Source organism: Pyrus communis, chromosome 7 (assembly GCF_963583255.1).
Source record: "Pyrus communis chromosome 7, drPyrComm1.1, whole genome shotgun sequence".
Lineage (NCBI taxonomy): Eukaryota > Viridiplantae > Streptophyta > Magnoliopsida > Rosales > Rosaceae > Pyrus > Pyrus communis.
Window position 1 is genome coordinate 17,408,275 of NC_084809.1, and position 16,541 is coordinate 17,424,815.

Here is a 16,541-nt window from a genome sequence, read left to right on the forward strand (position 1 = left end):
GTGCTACGGTGGAGTCAAGCCCGTGATGTGGTGGGGGCCCGAGCCGAGATGTAACACTTAATGTGATCCAAGTAAAGTATGATGCTGTAGAGAAGGAGATTGGTCACTACATACCTCTAATTCAGGATATTGAGCATGATTATTCAATGCTTCGGTCTGCCAGCTATGCAAAGGATGAGAAGTTGTTCACTGCTTATAATCAGGTGATCCATTTCTAGAAGATCGTCAATAGGCTTGAACTTAAGGAGTTGGAACTTCAAAGTGCGTTGAAGGACAATTAGGGTCTGAAGAAGGAACCGGAAGAGCTGCAGCGCGTCCATACTAGTTTGCCTGAAGAGAATGAGCAGTTGAAGTGCAAGAAGGTTGGTCTCGAGGTTTCACTTACCCATGGTCAGGCCAATTTCTACTAGTTGGGCTATGTAGATCATCACTTTGGTAGGTCGTCGGATTATGAGTTAGTTGGGAAATACTTCGAGACTTTCTTCATTTCTTTAGAGGACTTGCTTGACTTTTCTTTCAAGGCCGCTCTTGGCAAGATAATTTCGTGGGATACCCTGCTCATTATTGGAAGTATGCCAACAAAGCCACTTATTTGATGTAATAGTTTTTGGAATACTCATTTATGTAAACTATTATTTGTTTAATGAACGGAAAAACTTATTGTTATTCACTGTTTTTGTTGTATCAGGTGTTTAAGCAATAGGGCAGTCCAAGGAATGTATTCATTCCAAGAGGGAAGTGATCTAAGTAAGTTAGATTAATGAGACCTTTCTCTTATGTTCATTCCTAAAACATTCCTAGCCATGGGATTACCAATTAGGCATTGACAATCCACTAAGGTTAGTATATGTTATGTTGGCTCAAGCATGAGTATGACTAGTCCCAAATCATTTAGTGTTGGGATACTAAGACAAATACATAGGTGCACTAAAAGGTAATAAAGTACACTGAACAACGATCAAAGGAGAGTTTGAACATACATATCATGTAAGAACACATAAGTTGTAATATGCAAAGTAGTCATTTGACCTGAGGCATTATAGTTGTTTGATGGTTAGGTCATTGATCTTTGACTATTTCAAAGGCATTCCATTGAGAGTGTCCACGACATTGTTGGGGTCGAACTATCTAGTCATATAGGCACGTGAATGCACAACAAGGAATCTCTAACCTTCCATGGAGGAGAATACTCTGAGATATGATTTGGGAGTCTTTGGCCAAAGCATATGAATATGACTTAGGAATAATGTTCTAAATCATATTCAAGTGAATCATATGGAGAAGTATCACATTGGATAGTAGACATGAAACAAACTATCACTCAAACAATGTGATCAAGAGCATTGTATTAGAGAAGGACCGTATTGTATTGTAGTTGTAACTAGATAGGTTCTCCAACCGCTTTTACTTAGCTTGGGTAGCCATAACATACTACTAGGTGTCACTCATGGTTTGTGGAAACCCTCAAGACTAGAAATTACTAATCTTCATCAAAGTGATAATTGATATGTGTTTTCAATTCACAATTGATCGTTAAGAGTAACAATCGCCCACTGCCTCACTAATTGGGACCTAATGGATCGTACACTGAGTAAAGATGAATGTGAAGATATAAATGAGATGGATAAGTAATTAAATAGTTTAATTAAGAATGGTTGAGATTAATTAATTAACTAATTAATTACATGAAAGGTTCTTATTGGGCTTTTAAGTTAGTTTCGGGCTTTGAGGTAGAAAAGGGGTTTGGTCCACAAGGCCAATTATGTTTAAGTTGTATGACAACTAAACAAAATAGGAATTAGCTAAAGGAACTAAAGGGAGGCCGGCCACGGTGAGCAAGTTTGAATAATTTCAAGTTTGCCACTCACTTTTCAAGTGAGTACAGAAGGAAAGTTATATATAGGCAAAAGGTCATTAGGGTTTTCTTTGGAGAAAAAGAGAAACACTTTCACTCTTTCTTCTCTACAAGGAGGCCGGCCACTTAGGGAGATTTTTACTAGCATAAAAAATCTCTCTAAGTCACCTATCTTCTCTTCCCATTACATCATTGGTGTGGAGACGTAGGTACCAAACCTTTGGTACTGGAGTTCCTTTCCTCAGGTCCTCAAGGAACAAAGAAGAATAAAAAAGGAGCAAAATCACAAGGAAGATCGAAGAAGCTAAGAGGTGACTTGAAGACCCTCCACTTGGGTGAATCCCTTGTGTAAACAAGGATAAGCTTCAAGGTTAATGAATCTCAAAATCCTTTTTTTCTCTTATTGTTGTTAAAGAGTCTTGTGGTTCACTATTCACTAGGCTTTGAAAGTTATGGGTTTTAGAATTATTTTTTGAATGCATGCTGATAGGAGCATATTTAGGCGACTTACTTAGCTTGTTTTCGTGCATCTATGTTGTTAATTCATAGTTGTTTTAGTAGTTTAAGCCATTTTCGTGTGTTTTTAGGTTCATATGGCTAAGGAAGCAAAAAGATGCATTTTGGAGCATTTTGGAGCAAAATTGGGCTTGGAATGGATAGCATATGCTTGGAGCCAAAGTGTTGGACGAATTTGAAAGCCTTGTATGCACTTTGGACATAAAACAAAGGGCCTAGCCCAATCAAACAATCCTTTGAGCCATGCAAAACCTCTAGCCCAATCAACAACCCTTAGCCACATGCATTCACACACACATGCACTTACTCTTTCATCATTGCACCACCATTCACACACACATGCACTTACTCTTTCATCATTGCACCACCAATTCAACACATGCATTTCCACCTTCCTACTTCATCATTTCAACCACATATTCACCCACATGCACTCTAATCATTCAACACATGCATTCACACACCAACAACCTAGCTATTTTTCCATCATTATTTCATCCACATGCACTCTCAATCATAACAACCACATTCACTCTTAAACAATCACCCACTTATTCTCCCATTCCCCCTATAAAAACCCATGCATTCATACACAAAAAATCACATCTCATTTTCATACACAAAACACCACAAACACATCCAATCTTTCCCTTTTGCCGCAAATCCCCTTCCATTTCTAAATCTCTTCTCGGCTTCATTCCATTCCATACACTCTCCCATTCGCAGAAACCATTCAACCTTAGCCGCTCCACCTTCATTTACAACACACTTGGAGCACCAACACCGAAGGCAACTCTTAAGGGATTTCGACATCAGTTTTGCTTCAAGGGTTCTTTCTTCTTAATCCTATGTTCACTCATGTTATATATTTTTATGTCAAACCTTTTGTAAACATGAAGTGTAACTAATCTCTCTCTAGGGATTCGATGTAGCCTTGCAAGATTGCCATGTAGTTAATTCAGAATTCTCATTTAATCTATCTATTTCTTGTTTCATTCTCCGATTTAATTGTGACTTAGTGTGTTGATTTTAATGCTTGATCATCATTTGAATTAACCACAGGTTGTTTAGCCAAGATTAAAGCACACATCATGCATAATCTTGGTGGATATGTGAATGAATGAAGGGAATGTTTTGCAAACATCCTGCCAAGTGTTCCCTTTGGTTTTGTGAAAGTTTCTTGTGCACTACATATTCTTGATTAGGAACCAAAGTTGCACATCACAATTAGGCTCATGATTAGAGACATTTGATCAAATCCACACATCATATGGTTGATCATATCTAAGTGAAACAAACTCAAGAAATAGGTAGATGGATGAGTGTAATCTGATTCAACAAGCATGGCCTTGGGTTAGCAATGGTAAAATCGAATCCCTAGCTTCATCTCCATTGGTACTATCTCATTTTATTAGCTGTTGATTCATTCATTTTGTGTTTACTTCATTTCTTTATGCTTTCAAGGTACAACAACAAATCTGCCTACATTGATTAGTTTTATTTCTCTACTAAAGAGTTCTTGCAAAACAAGTGATTATATAGGTCCAATTAGTCCCTGTGGATTCGACACCCTTACTTGTGCCATTATACTAAACATATTCTAGCATGAAGAAGGAAAACATCAATAAAAAATGGCGCCGTTGCCGGGGACTGATTTCAGTCCCTTATAATTGCTTGTTTTGATATTAAACCTTGTCCTTTTCATTTTAAGTAGATTTCTGATTTTTATTCAAACTTGTTTTATCTTGTTTCAGGTAGTATATGTCAAATAGACTTGCTGAATTAGGCCAAAGAATTGAACGGTTAAAGGGCAACACTTTGGAAAGCTTTGTGCCAACAAGTTCCTCCATTGGCCGTGAAGAAGAGGAAGGGAAACCGTCTAGTCCAATAAGTGAAGGATCTGAGCACTTTAATTGGGAAAGAGAAGAAGAGATGGCGGGCAACCAAGATGATCTTCGAGCTTTGGAGGATTTTGCTCAACCAATCATACCAAATTCACCTTCATGCATCTTGCTGCCCACAGAAGCTAGAAACTATGATCTTAAATCTTCACATTTCCATATGTTTCCTTCTTTTTATGGCTTACCTAATGAAGATCCTTTAGCTCATATTAAAGAATTTTACAATGTTGTGAGTGGGTTACCTTTACAGGGAGTAAGTGAAGCAAATCTGAGGATGAAAGCGTTCCCTTACACCTTGAAAGATAGGGCCAAGGGTTGGTTAATGACTCTAGTACCTGGTTCACTCACCACATGGGATGCCGTGGCTAAGAAGTTTTTGGAAAAGTTCTTTTCCACTCAAAAGATAGCCACATTAAGGGGACAAATCTTCAACTTCAAACAAGATGATGGAGAACCTTTCAATGAGTGTTGGGAGCGCTTTAAAGGCCTTTTGTTGCAATGTCCACACCATGGGTTACCTCTTCACTTACAAATGCAAATTTTCTATGATAGACTAACCCAAACATGTCAATCAACTGTTGATAATGCAGCAGGTGGAGCTTTGAAGAAAAAGAATGCTCAAGAGTCATATAACATTAATGAGATGTTGGGATCTAATGCTCAACACAAAGATGTAAGGGGTAAGAGAGTTGGAGTATATGAAACAAGCTCTAATCATGATCTTTCTTTGCAGGTAGCTAACCTAGAAAAAAAGCTTGAATCCGTGCTCAACATGGTGCCAAAAGCAAGTGAAGTGTGTGCCATTTGCAACATACCAAGCCACCTTACTCATCAATGTCCATCTAGGGAGGCTTACCCCGAGTATGTCCAAGAGCAAGTGAACCTCATGAATTCTTACAATCAAAGGCCAAGGAATGATGTGTATTCCAATACATATAACCCAAGTTGGAGAGATCATCCCAATCTTTCGTGGAAGAACAACAATCAATTCCAAAACTTCCAACCAAAACCTACTCTTGAGGATACGGTTAAATTGTTAGCCCAAAATACCTTGCAATTCCAACAAACCACCAATAGCATTCTCCAACAACATTCGGCGGCTCTAACCAAAATGGAGACACAATTGGGGCAGATTGCAGATGCCTTGAGCCAAAGAGAGGTTGGAAAGTTTCCAAGCCAACCCGTGATACTCCAAAGGAACCAAGAGCAAGCCAAAGCAATCACTACACTTAAAAGTGGTAAGGTTATCAATAATAGAGTTGGCAATGAAGTTACTAATGAATCTGATCATGTGAATGCAGGGGTTACTCAAGGAGAAAATGAGAAACCAAATGAGGAACCAAGCCATGCTACTCCCTCGTTTGAAGCCCCAAATCTTCACAAGGCCGAGAAACCTTACACTCCACCAATACCATTCCCTGGAAGACTTGCCAAGAGCAAGCAGGATAAGTCATTTAAGGAGATTTTTGATATTCTAAGTAAGGTAAATGTTAACTTACCTTTGCTTGATGTCATTAGGAACATGCCAGCTTATGGGAAGTTCTTCAAAGAGTTAAACAACTACAAAAGGAAGTATGGACCACATGAGAAGGTAGTGGTGTCCGAGAATGTAAGTGCCGTGTTGCAAAGAAAACTTCCACCAAAGCTCAAGGATCCAGGAAGTTTTTCTATCAACATCACCATAGGGGACAAGAAGGTAGAGAAGGCGATGCTTGACTTAGGTGCTAGCATCAACTTAATGCCTTATTCCGTGTACCTTCAACTAGGTTTAGGGGAATTGAAAGCCACCACCATCTCATTACAACTTGCGGACAGATCCGTGAAATATCCAAGAGGTATAGTAGAGGATATTCTAGTTCAAATTGATAAACTAATCTTGCCTGCGGATTTTGTAGTGTTGGACATGGAAGAAGCTCCTATACATGACCGATAGTTGCCTATTTTGCTTGGGAGACCGTTTATGGCCACGGCCAAGACCATCATTGATGTGCAAAATGGACTCCTCACTATGACAGTGCTAGGAGAGACCGTTCAATTCAAAGTGTTTGAGTCTCTTTCACATCCTTCTTCATCTCTTGATTGTTATGCCATTGATGTGCTTGATTCGCTTATTTTCTCTAAGTTCTTGCAGGCACAATCTAATGAACCATTACAAACTGTTTTGAGTCAATCTCAAGATGAGTTTGATGAAGAAGATGCACTCATGGAAGAGGTAGCTGCCTTGGAAGCATTGGCACCGTATCCTATGAATATTTTACCTCTTTTAGAGCCTTTAGAACCATCGAGGTCACATTTAACCCCTTCCACTGTTAAGGCACCAAAACTTGAACTTAAACCACTTCCACCACATCTAAAGTATGCATATCTAGCTGAATTTGAAACTCTTCCAGTTATCATAACTTCTGACCTCACCCCAAATGAAGAAGATAAACTAATTAGGGTGTTAAAAGAGTTCAAATCAGTTATTGGTTGGTCTATTGCAAATATCAAGGGAATAAGCCCTACCATGTGCATGCATAGGATTCTTTTGGAAGAGGGAGCAAAGTCAACCCGTGAACCACAAAGGAGGCTCAATCCACACATGAAGGAAGTTGTGAGGAATGAAGTGTTGAAGTTGTTAGATATGGGGATCATATATCCCATTTCTGATAGCAAATGGGTGAGTGCTATTCAGGTGGTACCTAAGAAGGTGGGAATCACGGTGATGAAGAATGAAAACAAAGAGCTTGTGCCCACAAAGCCCACGGCTAGTTGGCGTGTTTGCACCGATTATAGGAAGTTGAATTCTAGCACTAGAAAAGATTACTTTCCTATGCCTTTCATAGATCAAATGCTTGAGAGATTGGCAGGTTACTCACACTATTGTTTTCTTGATGGTTACTCAGGTTACAATCAAATTGCAATTGCTCCGGAGGATCAAGAGAAAACTACCTTTACTTGCCCGTTTGGCACATTTGCATATAGGAGAATGCCTTTTGGACTTTGCAATGCTCCAGCAACATTCTAAAGATGCATGTTGGCAATCTTTTCTGACATGGTAGAAAGATTCATTGAGGTATTTATGGATGACTTTTCAGTGTTTGGTTCCTCTTTTGATGAATGTCTTAACCATCTCTCTTTAGTACTTCAAAGATGTCAGGAAACAAATTTGGTTCTCAATTGGGAAAAGTGCCAATTTATGGTGAAACAAGGAATTGTGTTGGGGCATGTAATCTCTAGCCAAGGAATGGAGGTGGACAAAGCCAAAATTGACATCATCACCAATATGGCAGCTCCCACAACCGTGAAGGGAGTAAGAAGTTTTTTGGGACATGCGGGTTTTTATCGTCGTTTCATTAAGAACTTTTCAATGATCACTCGTCCATTATGCAATCTGTTAGCTAAAGATGTTGTATTTCATTTTGATAAAGCTTGTATGGATGCATTCAATACTTTGAAACATGAATTAACCTCAACCCCTATTATTATGGCACCAGATTGGTCTTTACCTTTTGAATTAATGTGTGATGCCTCTGACTATGCTATTGGTGCAGTTTTAGGGCATAGGGTGAACAGGCTCCCACACGTGATCTACTATGCAAGCCGGACTCTAAATGATGCTCAACTTAACTATTCCATAACTGAAAAAGAGTTGCTTGCTATTGTTTTTGCCTTAGAGAAGTTTCGGTCATATCTTGTTGGATCTAAAGTTATTGTGTTTTCTGATCATGCACCCCTTAGGTACTTGATGACAAAAAAGGATGCTAAGCCACGCTTAATTAGATGGATACTCTTACTACAAGAGTTTGACTTGGAAATTCGAGATAAGAAGGGAAGTGATAATGTTGTGGCTGACCATTTGTCACGGCTCAATGAAAACCATGGAGTTGGACAACCTTTGCCTCTAAATGAATCATTTCCTGATGAACAACTCCTTGTTATTCAAGAAAAAGAACCATGGTATGCTGATTTTGTTAATTATCTTGTTTGTGGTATAATTAGAAATGACCTTTCTTTTCAGGAAAGAAAGAAGTTCCTTGCCATGGTAAAGCACTACGTTTGGGACGAACCATATTTGTTTAAATATTGCCCTGACCAAATCATTAGGAGGTGTGTCCCAGAGAGTGAGCAACAAAGCATTCTAACGTTCAGCCATACATTGGCATGTGGAGGACATTTTGGTGCCAAAAAGACATCTCTAAAGGTTTTACAATCTGGTTTCTTTTGGCCTACTTTATTCAAAGATGCTTTTGATTTTTGTTCTAAGTGTGATAGGTGCCAGAAAATGGGGAACATTAGCCGAAGAAATGAGATGCCATTGAACAATATTTTGGTGGTGGAGCTCTTTGATGTTTGGGGAATCGATTTCATGGGACCATTTCCATCCTCTTTTGGTTACTTATACATATTAGTGGCAGTAGATTATGTATCCAAATGGGTTGAAGCCATTGCTACAATAACTAATGATCATAAGGTTGTTTTGAATTTTCTTAAAGATGTGATTTTTTGTAGGTTTGGAACCCCAAGAGCTATTATTAGTGATGGTGGCAGCCATTTCTGCAACAAACCCTTTGAATCCTTGATGAAGAAGTACAACATCAACCACAAAGTGGCAACCCCGTACCATCCTCAAACCTCAGGACAAGTGGAGATTAGCAATAGGGAGATCAAGAACATTTTGATGAAGACCGTAAGCCCTACAAGGAAGGATTGGTCACTGAGGTTGAATGATGCACTATGGGCATATAGAACAGCATATAAGACCCCCATTGGCATGAGCCCTTATCGCCTTGTGTTTGGGAAAGCTTGTCATTTGCCAATGGAGCTTGAACACCGTGCATATTGGGCCATCAAGAAGTTCATCTTTGATTACAAGGATGCTGGAATAGCAAGGAAGCTCCAACTTAATGAGTTGGAAGAACTCAGAAATGAAGCATATGAGAATGCCAAAATCTACAAGGAACGGACTAAGCTCTATCATGACAAGGCCATCCTACGGAAGGAGTTTCACCAAGGTATGAAAGTACTGTTGTATGACTCACGTTTGAGACTTTTTTCAGGTAAATTGAAGTCTAGGTGGGTGGGACCATTTAAGGTGCTGCAAACATTTCCCCACGGAGCTGTGGAGATAGAGAACATGAAGAATGGCACCTCTTTTAAAGTCAATCGGCAGCGATTGAAACCATATTTGGAGAAAGTGGAGGAAGAGCAAGTTTATCAAGTTGTAGATTTTCTTGAGTTTACAACACCGTGAACAAGCTACCATGTCTTGCCTAGACATTAAATAAAGCGCTTACTAAGAGGCAACCTAGTGTGGTTTGTGTTCTTTCCTCATTTTGTGTTTATGTTGTCACCATTCCATATTCTTTGCCTACTTGCATTACATACAATTTTAAGCATCGAGGACAATGCTTTGGTTAGGTTTGGGTGTGGGATGGAAGGTTTGTGTTTTTTTGAAGGTTTGTGTTTTTTTGTGTTAGTTGTGTTAGTTTTGGTTAAGTGTGTTTTTGCTTACTAAGTGTGTTTTTGCTTACTAATACGAATGTATATGAGGGCTATGTTTGGAAGGTTTGTGTTTTTTTTGAAGGTTTGTGTTTTTTTGTGTTAGTTGTGTTAGTTTTGGTTAAGTGTGTTTTTCTTACTAAGTGTGTTTTTGCTTACTAATATGAATGTATATGAGGGCTATGTTTGTAGACAAACTATTGGGTTGCTATGGAAAAGGGTTTTATGACACGGGACATGTCATAACTTTCGAAGGGGTGTTTATTTTTAAGTTCATGTCGGAGCTCAAAGGTAAGCCGCCTTCTCGAATTTCAATTTTCTTTTATACTAATATGTTGTTAATGATTCAGGCATCCACTCTAGAATTTAAACCATTACCGGATCATTTCAAGTATCACCCTCCATTCAAAGATCAATTCCATGCCGGTTGATTTGATTAAAAAAAAAAAAAAAAAAAAAAAGGAATAAAAATAAACATGGCAGAAAGATGAGCCTTCACAAAGGATGTTTACGTGAAGCCCCACTACGAGGCGTCGGAGCAGAAGGCGTCGGAGCAGAAGGCATCGAAGCGGGAGGCATCGGAGCGGGAGAATTCCAGGCCTCAATACTTGGCCAAACGCTGGATGACCCAGGAAAAAGGTGCCTCTGGAGATAAGCCGCAAGCCTTTGACGGTCACGGTGAATTCGACCCTCAGATTCTTGCAGTTCATCAAGCTTCCTCTTCATGCCCGACGAATAGTTATTTGCAAGCACATGCAAACTTCTATTCTCGTACTTAAGCTGTTTGATCTCCTGCTTAAGACTTTCCACCTCTGCCATCAACGATTCCACTTGGCGGGACCGAGCAAGCAGGCGTTGGCCCATGTTGGACACAGAGCCTGCACATTGAACGTTGAGAGCGAGAGACTCTTGAACGGCCAACTCATCGGACCGTCCTGAAAGCAGCCTACTGTCCTTAGGAGTAAGGAGGTTCCTAGCTACTATCGTAGCTGTTGTTGCATCGGTCATCATGGAGTCTTCACCTGAAAGAGGACCATTAGAAGATAAAAAAGAAGGGCGCCATACATTACCTTGACGGGGCGCAACCGGATCGCTGCTGAGACTCAAATCTAAGCTAAGGTTCGATGAGTTAGTCATTTTTCAAAAGTGTTCAATGAGAAGGGGTGGATGGAGTTAAATTTCGAAGGGCCGGAGACGATTTTCAAGAATGGGAAATCTTCAGAGTGTGTATGTTGGCAGTGATCGATAGCTCTATAAAAAGCCAAAGCGACGTGTCCACCGATTCAAAGAGCCGGATTTTCCGGCGTAAGTTAGGCGACGCTCCCTCAGCTTTTCAGAAAACGCGTTCAACTTTGTCAAAAGATTTCTGACAAAGCTGAAAACACGTGGAGGCCATCATCGCAATTACACATCTTTAGCTGACAAGCGCAAAGTTCGGCGACGCTTTCTCTGCTTTTCAGAAGACGCGTGCAGCTTTGTCAAAAGGAGCCGCATCTGCACTACCACGTGTCATTCAGAAAGCGAAGGGGCGTCGTTCAGAAATCGAAGGGGCGCCTGCTCAGAAATCGAAGAGGCGTCTTCAAAGATTGAAGAGGCGCCAATATTTCAAAAAGCCGGATTTGCGGGATCAAAACGTCTGTCGACAAGGGTAAAAGAATGGTACCACCACTTGTTATTATCTCTATATATGTCGACCTTCATCTTTTATGGCAAGGAAAACCTGAAGAAAATGCCCAACTCTCCCTCACCTCTGAGGGCGCACTCCCAGCAAAGCCTTTCGAAATACTCAATTCTTTCTTCTTCCCCAAAGATGATACCAGATGCCTAGAGTACAGATGACCCAAGAGGAAACGACGGATTGAAGTGTGCTGATTCATTCACCGCTTCTTCAAAAGCAAAGGTATCTCATATCATCAAGGTCAAAAGCAAAAGTATCTCATATCATGCTCTTTCCCTGTCTTTTTCTTTGTCCTTGTTCTTACTCGCATGGCAAAGTGAAAGAAGCAATCAGCCAGCACTTGGAGTCAGTCTTCTGTTCTGGAGCCAACTGCCTGGAATCTATTCCTGATTGCTTACCTAGCATTGCTCTCGAGTAGTCATCTTCAACGGTTGATACACTTCCAGAGAAGGGACCACTCCTGCAAAGATTGAACAAAGAAACAGATAAAAGGGGTAAGCTCAGACCTTCGGGGAAGACCAAAAGAATCCTGCTGCCCAGTTCAAGATTATGTAGCACAAAGGAAAATCAACGATGGGCGGAAACCAGTTCAAGAGTAAGCCTGTGGAATCACAAAGATAAAAGCCTCAATGCAATCACCAAGGAGAAGAGGGAATTTACACTCCATAACCAGATTTGCGTCCCTAAACTCTTCTCTTTGTTAATTACATTTTGCCATGTTTAGTATGTTTAAGTGCTTTTTGTGTGTTTACTTATGTTTTGTGTGAATCTATGCTTAAAACATTGAGGACAATGTTTGATTTAAGTGTGGGGGGGTAACTAATGTTGTTAATGCAAATTCGTGGGATTTTATCACCCATAACTTCAAATGTTGTTCCTTGCTGTTTTAAGGTGTTTTTAAATTGTTTTAGAGTGTTTTAGTGTGTTTTGTTTTATAACTCCGAAAATCACATAAAAATTTGAAAAAAAAATGTTTTGAAAAGCCTAAAAAGAGTGTTTTAAGTGCTTTTTGTGTGTTTGTGTCTTAGGGTACCTTCCAACACAATGATAAGGATTTGGTTTGTAATTGCATGACGGTTAAAAAGAGTTATAAACATGGATGAAAGTTTGATTTACTCTTGGTATATGCTTGGTTATGGTTATAATGTATGACTTCACATGCAATCATAAAAGAAAAATTCGTTTTTGTAACATGCTTGAAGGAAGGAACTCAAACAAACGCTACAACCCTGTGAGACTCGAGCCATTACCTTCTTTGGAGAGTTATTTTCTGTGATTCTTTGTTTTCTAAAGTTGTTGCATGATCTCATTATTCCTTGCTTGGTTGCTACTTAGAATGCAATTGTATCATGATAGAACTAAATGCTAGAACTTATATCCATTTCATTCAAAGCATGACATTGAATTGCATAACATATATCAAGATAAAGTTGTGTAGTTGCCACCATAGCCAAATAGCCTTACTTCTCATATTTCGTATTTGTTGTAAGTTTTAACCCCTTTTGAGCCTTGTTTAGCCTATGTTCTTTGTTAACCCATGTTATCCTTACCTAGCCTAGAATAGGACCATCCATGCCTTTGTTCTTAAAGCATAGTAAGCATGACGGAAAATGAATTCCTTTTTGATTAATATGTTGCAGAAAATAAGTGTGGGGGAAGGATTATTGATGAGAGTTGTTGTGCCATAGGCACGGCTAAAAAAAATAAAAAAAATAAAAAAAAAAAAAGAAAAAAAGAAGAAAAAAAATTTGAAAAAAAAAATGAAAAAGAAAAGAAAAATAAGAGTTGTTTGAATTTCCCCTATTAGTCTAAAAGTTGTTTTCCGCGCTTTAAAGGGAATTCTAAGTGCCTAATTCAATACTTTGCTCACTATTGCTTTAAGAATGTTTGTTTATCCTTCACCTTTCATTGTTAACCAATACCCTAGCCCCGTTACACCCCTTTGACTTCTATCTTGATCGTTATGTGTTCAATAATGTGGAGTTTGGATTTGATATGAGCTTATGGAATCACTGGTTCTCATTCTAAGTAGTAGCATTCCATTCATGAGATCATATTCATGTCATTATCGTAAATCCAGAAAATGCTTTCTTTGTTATAACATATGTGAGATACTAGTCTTTCATGTTTACATCAATCTCTCACATATAACTAGTGTAGGGTGTGTAGTCAGAAAATCTGTGTGAAAATAGAGTGCATTCTAGTAAGGAATTGAGTAAATTCTCTAAAGCATGTTACTACATTTGAAATGTGTTTTAATTGCTTAATTGTGAACTAGTATGTGGTGACTATGATTAAGAATGTACTTAAGTGTAAAGATGGCTAAAATCTGTGAGAATAATGATTTTTAACTTGTCATGTGCATTGGAAATCCCTAAGACGGTTGTTGGAAGGTTTAGGTTGTGTTTTACTTGTTTAGTGTCGTTTTGTTTATTTGTTATTATTTTGTTTTGCTCGAGGACTAGCAAAAGCTAAGTGTGGGGGAATTTGATAGGAGCATATTTAGGCGACTTACTTAGCTTGTTTTCGTGCATCTATGTTGTTAATTCATAGTTGTTTTAGTAGTTTAAGCCATTTTCGTGTGTTTTTAGGTTCATATGGCTAAGGAAGCAAAAAGATGCATTTTGGAGCATTTTGGAGCAAAATTGGGCTTGGAATGGATAGCATATGCTTGGAGCCAAAGTGTTGGACGAATTTGAAAGCCTTGTATGCACTTTGGACATAAAACAAAGGGCCTAGCCCAATCAAACAATCCTTTGAGCCATGCAAAACCTCTAGCCCAATTAACAACCCTTAGCCACATGCATTCACACACACATGCACTTACTCTTTCATCATTGCACCACCATTCACACACACATGCACTTACTCTTTCATCATTGCACCACCAATTCAACACATGCATTTCCACCTTCCTACTTCATCATTTCAACCACATATTCACCCACATGCACTCTAATCATTCAACACATGCATTCACACACCAACAACCTAGCTCTTTTTCCATCATTATTTCATCCACATGCACTCTCAATCATAACAACCACATTCACTCTTAAACAATCACCCACTTATTCTCCCATTCCCCCTATAAAAACCCATGCATTCATACACAAAAAATCACATCTCATTTTCATGCACAAGACACCACAAACACATCCAATCTTTCCCTTTTGCCGCAAATCCCCTTCCATTTCTACACAATCTCTTCTCGGCTTCATTCCATTCCATACACTCTCCCATTCGCAGAAACCATTCAACCTTAGCCGCTCCACCTTCATTTACAACACACTTGGAGCACCAACACCGAAGGCAACTCTTAAGGGATTTCGACATCAGTTTTGCTTCAAGGGTTCTTTCTTCTTAATCCTATGTTCACTCATGTTATATATTTTTATGTCAAACCTTTTGTAAACATGAAGTGTAACTAATCTCTCTCTAGGGATTCGATGTAGCCTTGCAAGATTGCCATGTAGTTAATTCAGAATTCTCATTTAATCTATCTATTTCTTGTTTCATTCTCCGATTTAATTGTGACTTAGTGTGTTGATTTTAATGCTTGATCATCATTTGAATTAACCACAGGTTGTTTAGCCAAGATTAAAGCACACATCATGCATAATCTTGGTGGATATGTGAATGAATGAAGGGAATGTTTTGCAAACATCCTGCCAAGTGTTCCCTTTGGTTTTGTGAAAGTTTCTTGTGCACTACATATTCTTGATTAGGAACCAAAGTTGCACATCACAATTAGGCTCATGATTAGAGACATTTGATCAAATCCACACATTATATGGTTGATCATATCTAAGTGAAACAAACTCAAGAAATAGGTAGATGGATGAGTGTAATCTGATTCAACAAGCATGGCCTTGGGTTAGCAATGGTAAAATCGAATCCCTAGCTTCATCTCCATTGGTACTATCTCATTTTATTAGCTGTTGATTCATTCATTTTGTGTTTACTTCATTTCTTTATGCTTTCGAGGTACAACAACAAATCTGCCTACATTGATTAGTTTTATTTCTCTAGTAAAGAGTTCTTGCAAAACAAGTGATTATATAGGTCCAATTAGTCCCTGTGGATTCGACACCCTTACTTGTGCCATTATACTAAACATATTCTAGCATGAAGAAGGAAAACATCAATCACATGCCTACTTAAAAGTGTTAATGTTTGCTTGTATGTTCAACTATTCTCACATGTTCTTAGCTAGGACAAATTTTTCCTTCACTCATTTAATAGGGGCAATCTGGTATTTTTGGCTAAAAGTTCACGTATCGCCTCCATGATTTTGGGATTATTTTTGGCTTCACATCAATGTTCAAGTTTATAGTGATCTAGGTATTTGATTTAGAAAATAATTGTTTCTATTTAAACACCACCTCTCATTCAAGTTCATTCCAATTTTTATCTACACTCTATTATAAAATTGAATGTTTAATGCTTTCTAAGTTCACCATGTTTGTTAAACCCCATTCAAACTTTATACACAACACAAGAACAATTGGTATTTTTTTAGTACAACAATATATTTTACAATAAAAACAGTTCGTAAGAATAAGAATACAATCAATATCTTCAACATCCCTCTACCCTATGCAAGGCCACAATATATAAAATGTTGTAGGCTTAAGATCAAACTATGATCTAGTGATATTCCTCTTCACTGCTAAGTGAAAGGTCTTAGGTTTGATTCAAATCCAAATTTAAACCAAATTATTGCTAGCCCATTATGAGGCTTAGCCAACTCCCCCAACCCTTTAGTGTAGATTTTATCGTTTGTTAAAAAAAAAAGGATCAAACTAACTTCCTAACAACTATTAAACATGAACCGCTAAAATGTCATCATAAATGATGACATGGCATATGACATGGCAAAAGCTTAATAGCATCCTAACATTACCCCTCCCATGCAAATAACCTTGCCCTTTCAAGGTTGGAAGTTAAATCTAACAAGCAAATCATAGTAATCCCCTCATGCTTCAACAAGCAAAACCTTAGCAGCAGTTGCAGTTATATTTTCCATATTCATTTGCTCCCAATATGCACCGATAGGACACGCGTGGAACTTGACAATTGGCTCCAGTTCTATATCCTCCTTTTTTAC

The 16,541-nt window shown here is 38.6% G+C and overlaps 1 non-coding gene across 1 annotated transcript; it reads right to left on the bottom strand.

Annotated features, from left to right (window-relative positions):
• Nucleotides 1-4,677: 4,677 nt before the first annotated feature.
• On the bottom strand, nucleotides 4,678-4,788 carry LOC137741205 (small nucleolar RNA R71). The gene has a single exon (XR_011069235.1). It is a non-coding gene; the product is annotated as a small nucleolar RNA R71 (small nucleolar RNA).
• Between the last annotated feature and the right edge of the window lie 11,753 nt (nucleotides 4,789-16,541).